At 48.5% G+C, this 11428-nt stretch overlaps 1 long non-coding RNA gene across 1 annotated transcript; it reads right to left on the reverse strand.

The window, feature by feature from the left end:
• Positions 1–375: 375 nt before the first annotated feature.
• Positions 376–2607, reverse strand: LOC149872526 (uncharacterized). Its single transcript, XR_016439771.1, has 3 exons — positions 2481–2607; positions 1755–1974; positions 376–1024 (listed from the first exon to the last, which is right to left on the reverse strand). It is a non-coding gene; the product is annotated as an uncharacterized LOC149872526 (long non-coding RNA).
• Positions 2608–11428: the final 8821 nt, after the last annotated feature.

An 11428-nucleotide genomic window follows, 5' to 3' on the forward strand; every position in this document is an offset into this window, starting at 1 on the left:
CACATTCACCCCCTACTCCTCCCCTCCCCATTCCTGGATGCAGCACCTTGGCTGTGTTTTTTTTTTTTCTTTGTGCTGGCCGGGATTGCACAAGGAAGGTTTCATTCAAAGAGGGCAATTAGCACCTTCTCAGGCCAGGCTCCCTCTCTTTGTTCTTCCAGGTGCAGGATAAAGGGAGAGGGGCTTGTTAACAGTTTAGTCCTGGTCTTCCCCCTTGCTCCCCTTCAGCCCCACCCACCATTGCACTGAAGTCTCATTACCACTCTGGGACTGAGGCTAGCCAAGGAATCCTTGGGTTTTCTTCCCCTCTGCCCCCCATCCCTCCCAGAGGCAGGCATTTTCACTCCTTCCCAATAAAGGAGACAGACAGACAGATAGGGGAAATTGTTGCTTTATTACATTGGAGAGATTCATAAGGTGCACACACAAAAGTAATGGAAACAGAGTATCGTGCAGTGGATTACTTGGGCTTCTTTCCCTTCTATGCCCCCGCCCCCTGGCTCCCCCTCACCACTTGCTCCCTGAACCACAGTGGTGCCTGCCTTGCCCTGCTGGCACTCATGTGCCCTTCAGCTGACTGCTCTGTATTTTGTGGAACAGGCTCAGTTGTTATGTTCCTGGCTACCTCCTGGACAGAGACAAGCTGAGCAGAGCTACTGTGCCCACTTATGGATGCTGTGCTTGTTCATGCGCTGCAGGACATCCTTAATCAAGTCTTGTGTCATCTTCACATTGACATGGCACAGAGTGGCCAGGTCAAGAAACTGCCCTGTGTGGTCTACGAGCTGCTTCTGGAATTCAATCATGTTGCCCACGCTTTGATTCTCACAGTCCTCACCAAGCATCTCCTGGACTTTGTCCCACCTCCCACCTGTGGTGGCCACTTGGGTTTGTGCCACCTCCACCAAAGCCTCCATCATGCTTTCTCTGGAGCATTGCTGCCTGGGATGATAATCTCATAAGTGCTCTGCTCCAGTGTGATCTGGGGTCCGAGGTTCAGAGGCATGTCCCCGGGCCATGGTAGCTGGTAACAGGAAAAGGAAAACAAAGTGTTCATGGTCTGGTGAAATTTCCTTCCTCCATCCCACAAGTGTTCAAGAGGATGGTGACCCACCTCCAGTACTACGTGGACTAACTCCCCGGCACATGCAACCCACAGGCAGTGCTGTAGCAATGAAGTTTGGCACCTGGGGCAAAGCCTGCAGTGCCAGCCTGCCTTCATCCCATGCACAGATCCACGGGGCACATGCATGGCCCACCCATGCTTCCCCAAGAGTACACACAGTAGCAGGAGCTGCTCTTCACCCCATCTCCACTTCCCCCAAACTCATTGCTCATGGTTCCAGCCTGTGCCCCAGCTCAGGTGGGCAGCCCCTGTTGGCACCCCTTCACTTGGGTGCCTGGGGAGGTTGCCCCGCTGCCCTCCCCACCTTGCTATGTCACTGCCCACATGCACCAAAACAGTGCCTGCCAGAGTGGTGCAAATGGAAAAAATTCACATTCCCTGAAAATTAGAAGACCCCAGTTCAGAGGTATGTCCCCAGCTGGCAGTGCCTGTGGTAGCTGGTAACAGTTAAAGGAAAACCAAGAGTTCATGGTGTGGTGACATATCCTTCACCCACTCCCACAAGTGGATGGTGACCCATTTCCAGTGCTACATGCACTAACACCCCAACACATTTCACCTACGTGCACTGAAACAGTGCCTGCCAGAGTGGCCCAAATGGATATGATGCTCATTCCCCAATACTTACAAGTCCCCAGTCATGCATCCTCTGGCATCTCAGGAACAGAAACCATTCTTTGGGTTTCAGGAACAGAAAATACATACAAAACAGTTTCCTCCTCCTCCTCCTCATCTATGCTACTCTGTGGAATCATGGTGAGGTGGTGTTTGGCTTTTTGAATGAGCTTGTGCAACAGGTTGGCAGAGATGTGCAAATTTCTCACGCCTCGGGATGAAAGTCCAGCACTCTGGCAGAGCAGGAAGGTTATCCAGTTAATATGTAAGGAGTCAAATTCCTTATTCAGCAGATGCTGATGTGTGTGCTGACTGGGGCCTGACACTGGGGTGCCAAACAAATCCAGATAGCGAAGCAGAGTACTGTTGGGCTGTACATTCCCCGGTCCCACTATGGGAGGCCGATGTAAACTTAATTGGCTAAAACTTGGTTGCCGGGTTAGGGAATGCTGAGGCAATAGACTGAGTCACAGCGGGTATGGATAACATGTGAACAATGGTACAGGGCTCATCACAGGATCAGCCTGTTGGAGCCCTGTCCACAAGTTTTGTCATACTTTTCCCGAGATGACTGGTGGAAGTCCTCTCCACAACAGGTTATGAACACTCCAATAATTGCCTTAAGTCTGTTAAAAGACTATAGTAAGACCTGGAAAAGTCATGCTAAGCTGAGGCTTCCTCATAGCAAGTAAAAATCCAAAACTCTCAGAGGGGAGATTGGGGTCATGATCAGGCTCACCTCCTCTTGGGCATCCTTCTCATCTAGCACCACGGAGCTGTTGTCTCACTGCTCTGACATGGTCACGGTTTCCTCCTCAGGACACTCTGAGACTCCTTCCGTAGGTGTGCTCTCCAGGACAATGGCAGGCCTGAATGACCAGAGAAAGGAAGCCTCACCTGCATCATTGGAGAGAATGATTAACAGCAGGTGTAGAAAGGAACGATTGTGCTCTCTGCCCCAGAACAAGAATTCCCATCCTTGGCCTGATGAAATGCACATCTCAGGCCTTGATCTTGCTCTGGCACTGTGTCCAGTCCCAGTTGTGCCCTTGCGCCTTCATTTCTTTTGCAACTGTGGTGTACACAGGCTTATTCCTCCTACTTTCCAGCTGCTCTATGATCTTTTCCTTTTCCAAGTCCTTCAGTTCTTCCCGGGTCCAGTTGGGGCCCTGGTTGGTGGGTATATCAGCATCCTACTCCATTGCCTGTATACTGCTTGACTTGGTTTTCTGAGACATTGGGGAAGCTGTCTGTGGCCAAGACTTTGTCAAGACCAAGGTATTCTGACAACAATTGAATCATAAAAGGTTGCTGGTAAATGTGGCAGGGCTGTTATATAAAAATGTCTTGAATGAACCTTTTTGAAAACTCCATGTACTCATAGTTGTGAAGGTGTCAACTGTGCCATTACTCCTGGTTTTCCCCTTGGCTGCCCTGGTGATCAGTTGCTCACTGAGCCTTTGATTTACTCTCCTAGTGTAGTGGTAAGATGCTACTAGGTCCCCTCTGCACCTTCTTTTCATCAGGCTGAAGAGTCCTAGATCCCTCAGCCTTTCCTCATATGGCTGCCTTTTAAGACTTCTTTCATACAGGTGACTCTTCTTTGGACTCGCTCAAGCTTGCCCATGTCCTTGTTAAAGTGTGCTACACAGAACGGGATGCAGTACTCCAGCTGCGATCTCACCAGTGCTGAGTAGGAGCTCCAATGCCATGGGGTTCCCTAACTGTGTGGGAGCTTTAGACAGCACACATATCCATGTGTAATCCCCCTCATGGGGGGCAGAGGGAGAGCAGCCATTCAAGAAGAGGAAAGGATTTGCCTTGGTGATCCTACAAGCCGTGGTTGATGATCACTGGGGCTGGTTCACAAACATTTATACAGGGTGGGCAGGCAGCACGCATGATGCGTGTGTGTTCAGAAACTCTCTGCTGCCTGGCTTGATGGAGAAAGGACACTATGCACCTGGAGACCCCAAGACAGGTCCCTCTTATAATAGCAGATGCTGCTTACACCCTCTAGTCCTGGCCTAGGAAAGCTTTTGGGGGGCACATTACCAACCTGCAGAAGATGGCTTTCAACTACCATCCAAGCAAATGCAGGATGGCCGCTGAATGCACCTTTGGCTGCCTCAAAGCATGGTGGGGGATGATTAACCGCAGGCTCGAGTTGGAGCCAAAAAACATAACGGTTTTTATAGTGGCAGCCTGTGTGCTCCACAATATTTGTGAAACCTGGGGGGAGGTTTTCAGCAACTCATGGGTTGATGAAGCATGCGAGGCAGCAGTCAGACAGAGATGTGAGTTAGCAGTTCATGGCCTGCAACAATAAAATCATGGAGACACTAGTCGGGCAGCCCTTGTGCAGGCTTGCCTGGCAGCACATATTATAGACATTGCTGATGACTACCAGTGGATAGGGGTTATTGTTTGCAGGCTGGTATCGGGGGGAGGGAGGGTGGTAGGGGCATGCACAGCTCAGTGCCTGACAGCGCCTAGCCACCCTGGATCATCATGTTCTCTGAAGGGTTAATGAAACCTCACCTTGGCCCATGCTGGGGGTGACGGGGAGGGGGTGGTATTTGCAGCCTGCAGGAATCTTCATATTTTTGGTGTGAGTTGGTGGTGGTGGGCTGGAGGGGTGGGGGTGTTGTTTGCTTTGGTTAGTGGGAGGACAATAATCCTCATAGCAGATGGGGTAGCATGAGGCTTCTGGAGGGGTGAGGGGCTTGGGATCTGAGGAGGAAGGGGATTACTAGTGTATTACTTATGGGTAAACATGTGCCCCCTGCTGTAATTCAGTAGGGAAGACAGCACTGGGGTACATTGGTATTTGGCTCCACCTTCTAGAAGTTATAGGGATATGCAAACTGGGCTTAATTCATTCAAAGGCCTGGTATGTGCAAACACTGATGCGATGATCCAAACTAAACAAGTTCAAATTTTATAAACCCATTTAATTTAATGAGGATTAAACCCCATGATGTGTGTGAGTCCTGTAGAGACAAAAGCTAATATAAGTGTCAAGTATTACATGCAGTGCAAGCACTGCAGCCACTGTAGACCTGAAGGAAGAAGTTATATGATTAAATGGAGGTGAGATTCCAGGCTGTGAATCCCAGACTCATGTAGTACCTCATTCAGGGCTGCAGGTGGGTGTCTGGTTTATGCGGGAGGTGGGATTCCAGGCTCTTCCTGCTTTTTTTGGTGTCTCCTCTGGTGTGGGGGGAGGTGGGGCTTAATGCTGTGCACCACTGTTCCCAGGTGCCTCATTGGCTTGGACTGTCTTGGCAAGCAGGGATTCAGCAAGGGACTAAAAAGTTACTGCTTCAACCTGAAATCTCCCCACACTGCTGTAGCAAAAAGCGCTAGTGCAGTCCTTCAGAGGCTGTTGTATTTGGGGCTGAGAGAAGAAGTAGGCAGGTGAATTCAACACTATTTATTATAGGGCAAACTGGGAAGCACTCACAGAAGGACGGGGCTTACAGAAACTTCACAATGGCAACAGGCAAGGACCAAATATGCCTCAGAAACTCAATCATGTATAAGTTCAAGAGGGGTGTGTAATGAAGGAATATGTTTTCCCTATGCCTGGAGAAGGGCGTTTGTGCCTGAAAGCTTGCAAGGAACTTTTTCCCCAACTATTTAGTTGGTCTAATAAAAGATACCACAGCTACCCAAAGACACTTGACTGTCTTTTCCCTTTACAGCTTGCACACTAGTGAGTTTCCAACTCTTCAGTTTTGTACTGTACCACTAAAATTAGCACTGACATCCAAAAAGCAATACTAAGGCTAAGTACAGACAATCAAAAAGCTCGAGGTGGAATCAATCAAACCTTTGCAGGTTTCTTTAAAGCTGCTAAGTAGGGGTGCGTGAAGTAGGCCCTATTCGATTCAGATTCGGATTCAGCCCAAATCAGGGACAGTGATTTGACTCGTTGATTGAGATTACTGTCCCTGATTTGATTCAGCCAAATCCAAATCAGAATTTGATGCTGATTCAGAGAATCAGAGATTCAGTTACAGGCACAGATGTAAATGTTTTTTCTACATACCTCAAAGTACCAGCATGGCTCATAGTTTCACAGACGTTAGTCTTGGAAGGGACCTAGTAGCTCATTGAGTCCAACCCTCTGTCCTGGGCAGGAATGAGTGCAGGGGTGAGATGACCCCAGCCAGGTGTCTCTCCAATCTCCTTTTAAACACCACCAAGGAAGGGGACAGCACCACTTCCCTTGGAAGCTTATTCCGTATTTGGGCAACCCTCACTGTAAAGAATTTTCTCCTGATGTCCAATCTGAATTTGCTCTCTTCCAGTTTGCGGCCATTATTTCTAGTTACACTCACAGGCACCCTGGTAAACATTGTATCTGTTATTTCTTGCTGGCCCCGCCTGACGAGTTTGTAGGAAGCCACAAGATCACCTCTCAGCCTGCTCCACATAGGATTTTTTTTCTGTAGGCCTTTAACCAGATGAGTGTCCTTCCTCTGAAGCGTCTCCAGGCCATTCATACCCCAAAAACTAGACACAGTACTCCAGGTGCCGCCTGACCAATGCTGCTTTGAGGGGAAGTGTCACCTCCCTAGACCTGGTCGTGATGCACCTACTTATGCAGGAAAGGGTGCAGTTAGCTTTATGTATTACCTCATCAGCAGGGATCCTGGTTTTCTGTTTCCCAGGGAAAAACAGAGAAAACCACAGATTTCCTCTTTTTATCAGAGAAAACATGGATTTCTCCTTCTAGCAGAGAAACCCGTGGAATCTTTGATTTTGCAAAGAGCTCTGCAGGCTGGTTGAGCTCCAGCCTGCAAAAGCTGTTTGCAAACAGGGCAGGGAAACCCCCAGCCCTGCCTGGATGGGGACAGGGAAGGGCTGGGCTGAGACTCTGTCAGCCATGGCTCCACTCAGTTCAACTTCACTCTTTGCTTCTGGAGCCTCAGGTAAGTGGGGCTTGCAGGGGGCTGGGTCCCCCTCTGGCAAGGCTGGGGGTTGTGAGGCATGACTGGGGGGGTGCAGCAGCAGGGCTGGGGGGAGCCACGAGCTGGCCTTGGCCCTGGCCCTGCCCAGGCAGGCAGCAGCAGTGGGGAAGCCGGCTCCATGCTGCTTCTGTTGCAGCAGCCTGCTGTTGCAGGTAGGGAGCTGCAGACTTGAGTCCCTGGCCCTATAGCCCTGGCATCCAGGAGGGAAGGACTATGGGTGGGGGCAAGAGGTACGAGTAGGGCAGGGGGGCTGTTGTGGGGGCAGTGAGGAGCACCAGCAAGGCTAAGGGAGTCTGCAGGGGGCTTTTAATTTTAATGACAGATTTTGGAGGTTTTATCAGAGAATTTGGATTTTTTCTCAGAGAAAACTAGGGTCCCTGCTCATCACACTGGTGACTCATGTTCATTCTGGAGTTGACTACTACTCTGAGATCCCTCTCCGCAGTTGTGCTACTTTGAGTGGTACCTCCCAGGCTGTAGGAGTGTTGATGATTCTTCCTCCCCAGGTACAACACATGGCACTTATCCTTCTTAAACTGCATCTTATGCTGTTTGGCCCATTTCCCCAGCCTGTCCAAACCAGCCTGGATTCGCTCTATGCCATCTGGTTTGTGCACCTCCCCTATAGTTTGGTGTCATCTGCAAACTTGGACAGCATGCTTTTTATTCCCTCTTCCAAGTCACTAATGAAGAAATTGAATAGTACCGGTCCCAGGGCAGAGTCTTGGGGGACTCCGCTGCCTACATTTATTTCTCCAGGCAGAAACTGACTCATCCACCACCACTCTTTGGCTGTGTCCCTTAGCCAATGTTCTACCCACTGAACTGTATAATAATCTACATTGCAACTGTTTAGTTTATTTCTAAGAATTGGGTGTAACACAGTGTCAAAGACCTTTTTTAAATCAAAGTAAATAATATCTACCTCTATTCCTTCATCAGAGCATTTTGTGATGCCGTTGTAAAATGAAACCAGGTTAGTCAGGCAGGATCTGCCTGCTATGAACCCATGCTAATTGCCCCTTAGCATTATTTTACTTGCCAGTCCTCCACAAATGTGATCCTTAACAATTTTCTCAAAGGTCTTGCCAAGGATAGAGGTGAGTCTAACCAGCCTGTAGTTAGTTCCTCCTTCCTCCTCTTCTTGAATATAGGGACCTCACTGGCATATAGGGACCTCACTGGCCTTTTTTTTAATCCTCCGGGACCTGTCCTGAGCGCCACGAGGGTTCAAACAGTTATGCCAGTGGTTCCACTATGACTCCAGATAATTCCCTAAGTACCCTAGGATGAAGATCATCAGGGCCTGTTGACTTAAATACTTTCAACCCCTCCAGGTGCCCCTTTACTAGGTGACCCTATGTCTAACAGTGGTCATGGACATACTATTTATCCTCATAAAGGGAGATTGTATTTGGGCCTATATATCTATCTCAGGGAGGCAGGTTTTGCTAGGAAGGTAAGGCACCTGAAGAGAAATTACGTATGCCTTTATTCCAGGCTGCTAAAGCAGCGGTATACCCCGACACCCCCCACCCCTACAAAAAAAAATAAAAAAAAATCACCCAGCTCCAAACAAAGTGGAAAGCAGAGAAGAAAGCAGTGAGTTGTAGGGATGTGTGTGGTGGGAGGCGGGGTGGTGGAGAATGAAGGGGAATGAAACCACACAGGTAAGACATGGATGCCAGAGCAGAAGCCCTAAGCCCTAAGCCCGGGGCACTGCACAGATCTGATGGGGCATTGGTAGTGTAGCAAACCCAACTGCAGGGGTAAGGTCCAGGTCGGAGCTGGAAATGCCAGGGGCAGGGTGAAGTGTGAACCTCTGCAGGATGCTTGTGAAGAAGAGGAAGAGCTCCATTTTGGCAAGATTCTCACCCACACATATCCTGCGGCCTGCAAGGAAATGCACAACAAGCATAAGTATTTCAAAAGCAGGTTTTAGTCCCTTTAACAGTAAGAAGGGGCAAATGGGAAAGATCAGCATCTCTTCTCAATAAACACCAGTATTAAGAACAAAAACAATTAGTTATGTCAGATTTCAAGAGATGGGTAGGGCAGGGGGGTGGTTGACGTGTTTTGCTACAGCTCCACAGACATGCATTTAAATAGATTCAGGTTGGCAAGGATTCATGGCAGAGGCTGCTCCTAGTTGACCCAGTGGTACACAAGTACTAGGTCATTCAGGCTAGGGAAGCTAAAGGTGGCTGTCTGAGGTGTAGTTCACATCACACTTTTCTGGGCTACTGGTCACAGAAACTGGATGCCTTAACCACAGTAAGCCAATGGGGTGTTATGATTGGATAGACCTAGCTCCCTTTAAGGGATGGAGCTGAGAGCAGGACTTCTTCCTAAAAATGTGGCAGTTAGTGAGAATTGGGTGAAACACTGAAAGAAGAAATTTGCCCTGGAGAACAATGAAAGTGAAACAAAAGATACAATCTTGGCATCATTTTACTTTGAATCTCTTTGTTTTAATAATATTTATATTGACCAGAGATTTAGAAAAAAATATTGTCTTAGACTCTTTTGTTTCTTGCCTCTGTCACCTACTGGTGCATCATAGTTATAGCTCTGTTACTGTTTATTGTTATGGGAAGTGGATTGTGACCAGAAGAAAATCAATTGGGTTATGGGGTGAACTGTTTTCAAGGTTTATTATGAGCTAAATTTAGTTCTTTAAGTTGTTTAACACAAGTGAGATGGCCCAGTGTGCTGGAATTATCCACCTAATGTTGCAGTTGTACATTTTATCTAAAGTGATAGTTTTGTTATTAAATATTGTTACTATATTTTTGTTTATTTTTCTGTATAGAAATTGGTTATGTTTAATAAAGAATAAGATGTTCATCGGGTCAGAGCAAATTCCTGGGTGCTGAGGATGAGGGACACACCTCTCCATGGGACACCTCAGTTAGTAGTCTGCCTGAGGGGTTCCCAGGGCTACTGGCACCTTGAGGACCCAAAATCTAGTGGATTACCTGGCCTTAGTATACTGGCATAGGTTACATTCATTTAGGCATTGGAAGGCTTAAAGACACTAAGAACACCTACACCTGGGCGCAGAGGCTGCTCTGACATACTGGAAATCTAGCACGTTGGAGCTGTCGGCTGGAGCATGGCAATTACCCTGCTCCAGCAGCCTCTAGCATTTCATGTATCAGTGTTCCCAAGCTTCAAAATGTGAGGGTGGTAGGGGTGCTTGAAATAAAGCTTGTTGAATGTGTTTTAGTTTTGCACCTGCACTGCCCTTTTGAAGGGTGGGGAGACCGATACATGAGACGCGGTAGGCCTGTGTGAGTCAGCAGCAATCCGATCTGCCTTTGGATCCGGCCATTTTGGATGGCAGCAATCCAGTCCAGAGCGCCAGATGGGTTTGCTGCTTTTATCTGGCTCACGTGGCTCTGAAGCTTCGGACTCGCTTTGGAGATCTGGCTATAGGCTATAATGGGGGATCAATGAAATAGCTATAACTTTGTTGTTTTATCTCCAATTTGGTTGCAACTTGCAGAGATGGTTGCCTCTTCTGAGAGCATGAAGCCTGCTTCAAGAAGATATGTGCAGGGGTTTGGGGGGAACTGCATCCCAAATTCTTGAAAGCAAAACTCCTGTCCCATCTGTGTGGTACACCATAGGGGGCTAAAAACTGCAGGGGGAGTAGCCCCTGCTCAGGCTACAAAGAATGCCAAGTTTCAAGGAGATCGGTGCATGGGTTTGCAGGCAACTGCACTCCAAGGTGCTGACAGGCAAAACACGTGACACAACTGACCCTGTGTGTGTTAAGGTGCAGTGGGCTGAAAACTGCAGGGGTGGTGGCTCCTGCTCAGGCCACAAAGTATGCCAAGTTTCAAGAAGATTGGTGCAGGGGTTTGGGGGGAAATGCACCCCAAGCTGCTGACAGGCAAAACTCATGATGTGGGTGGGTGCTTGGGCAACTGTGTCTCTCTTGGGTCACAGGGGGATTAAATCTAGTGCACGCCTGAGTGCTGGGCCCTGCCAAACCATGAAGCCTGGCACCTGTGTGTGTCTCGCTGGGGGAGTCTGTTGTCCAGGGCCCTGCAGCTCAAGCTGCTGACAGGCAAAACTCGTGATGTGGGTGGGTGACATTGTGTGTGTGTGATAAGGTGCAACTTCCTGGCACTGGGGCCTCTGCACAACCTGGCAGTGTGCCCCACTGAGACCTTCACCTCCCCTACAGCCTCACACCCGGTCCTCCACTTTACATGACAACAGGTAAAATAACTCAGCTGGCTCAACACCAGTAGCATCAGCAGCAGCATCAAAGGTCCCCAAACAGACCTGTCACAGAGCCTTTCTTTTTATAAAGGAATAGACAGCAAGAAGTAAAGATTGTGTGGGGTGGGGTGGGGTGCGGTGGGGTGTAGTGTGTTGGACTTATGATGTTACTCATGGTGTATGATGACTTATCTTGTGTTTTTATGTCTATATGTGTATTATGGGAAAAAAGGAATACTTAAAAAATGTATCTTTGGAAGCTTTAGGATTGAAAAGCCCTTTGTCAGGCTGAGGAAGTACCTGCGGTTGGTCCTGGAGGAAAGGAATAGTAAAGAAGCCCACAATGCAGGCAAGTAAGACAGTCAGTGAAAATGGAAATGGAGGCATCAGGGGGTGAGGGACAGGCTAGAGTGAAGGGTAGGGGGGAGAGGGGGATATAGCAGTGCAGGTAAAAGTGCAAAGGTGCCTGGGGTGT

This window comes from Crocodylus siamensis, chromosome 1 (genome assembly GCF_052110815.1).
Source record: "Crocodylus siamensis isolate JL-2025a chromosome 1, ASM5211081v1, whole genome shotgun sequence".
Classification (NCBI taxonomy): Eukaryota; Metazoa; Chordata; order Crocodylia; family Crocodylidae; genus Crocodylus; species Crocodylus siamensis.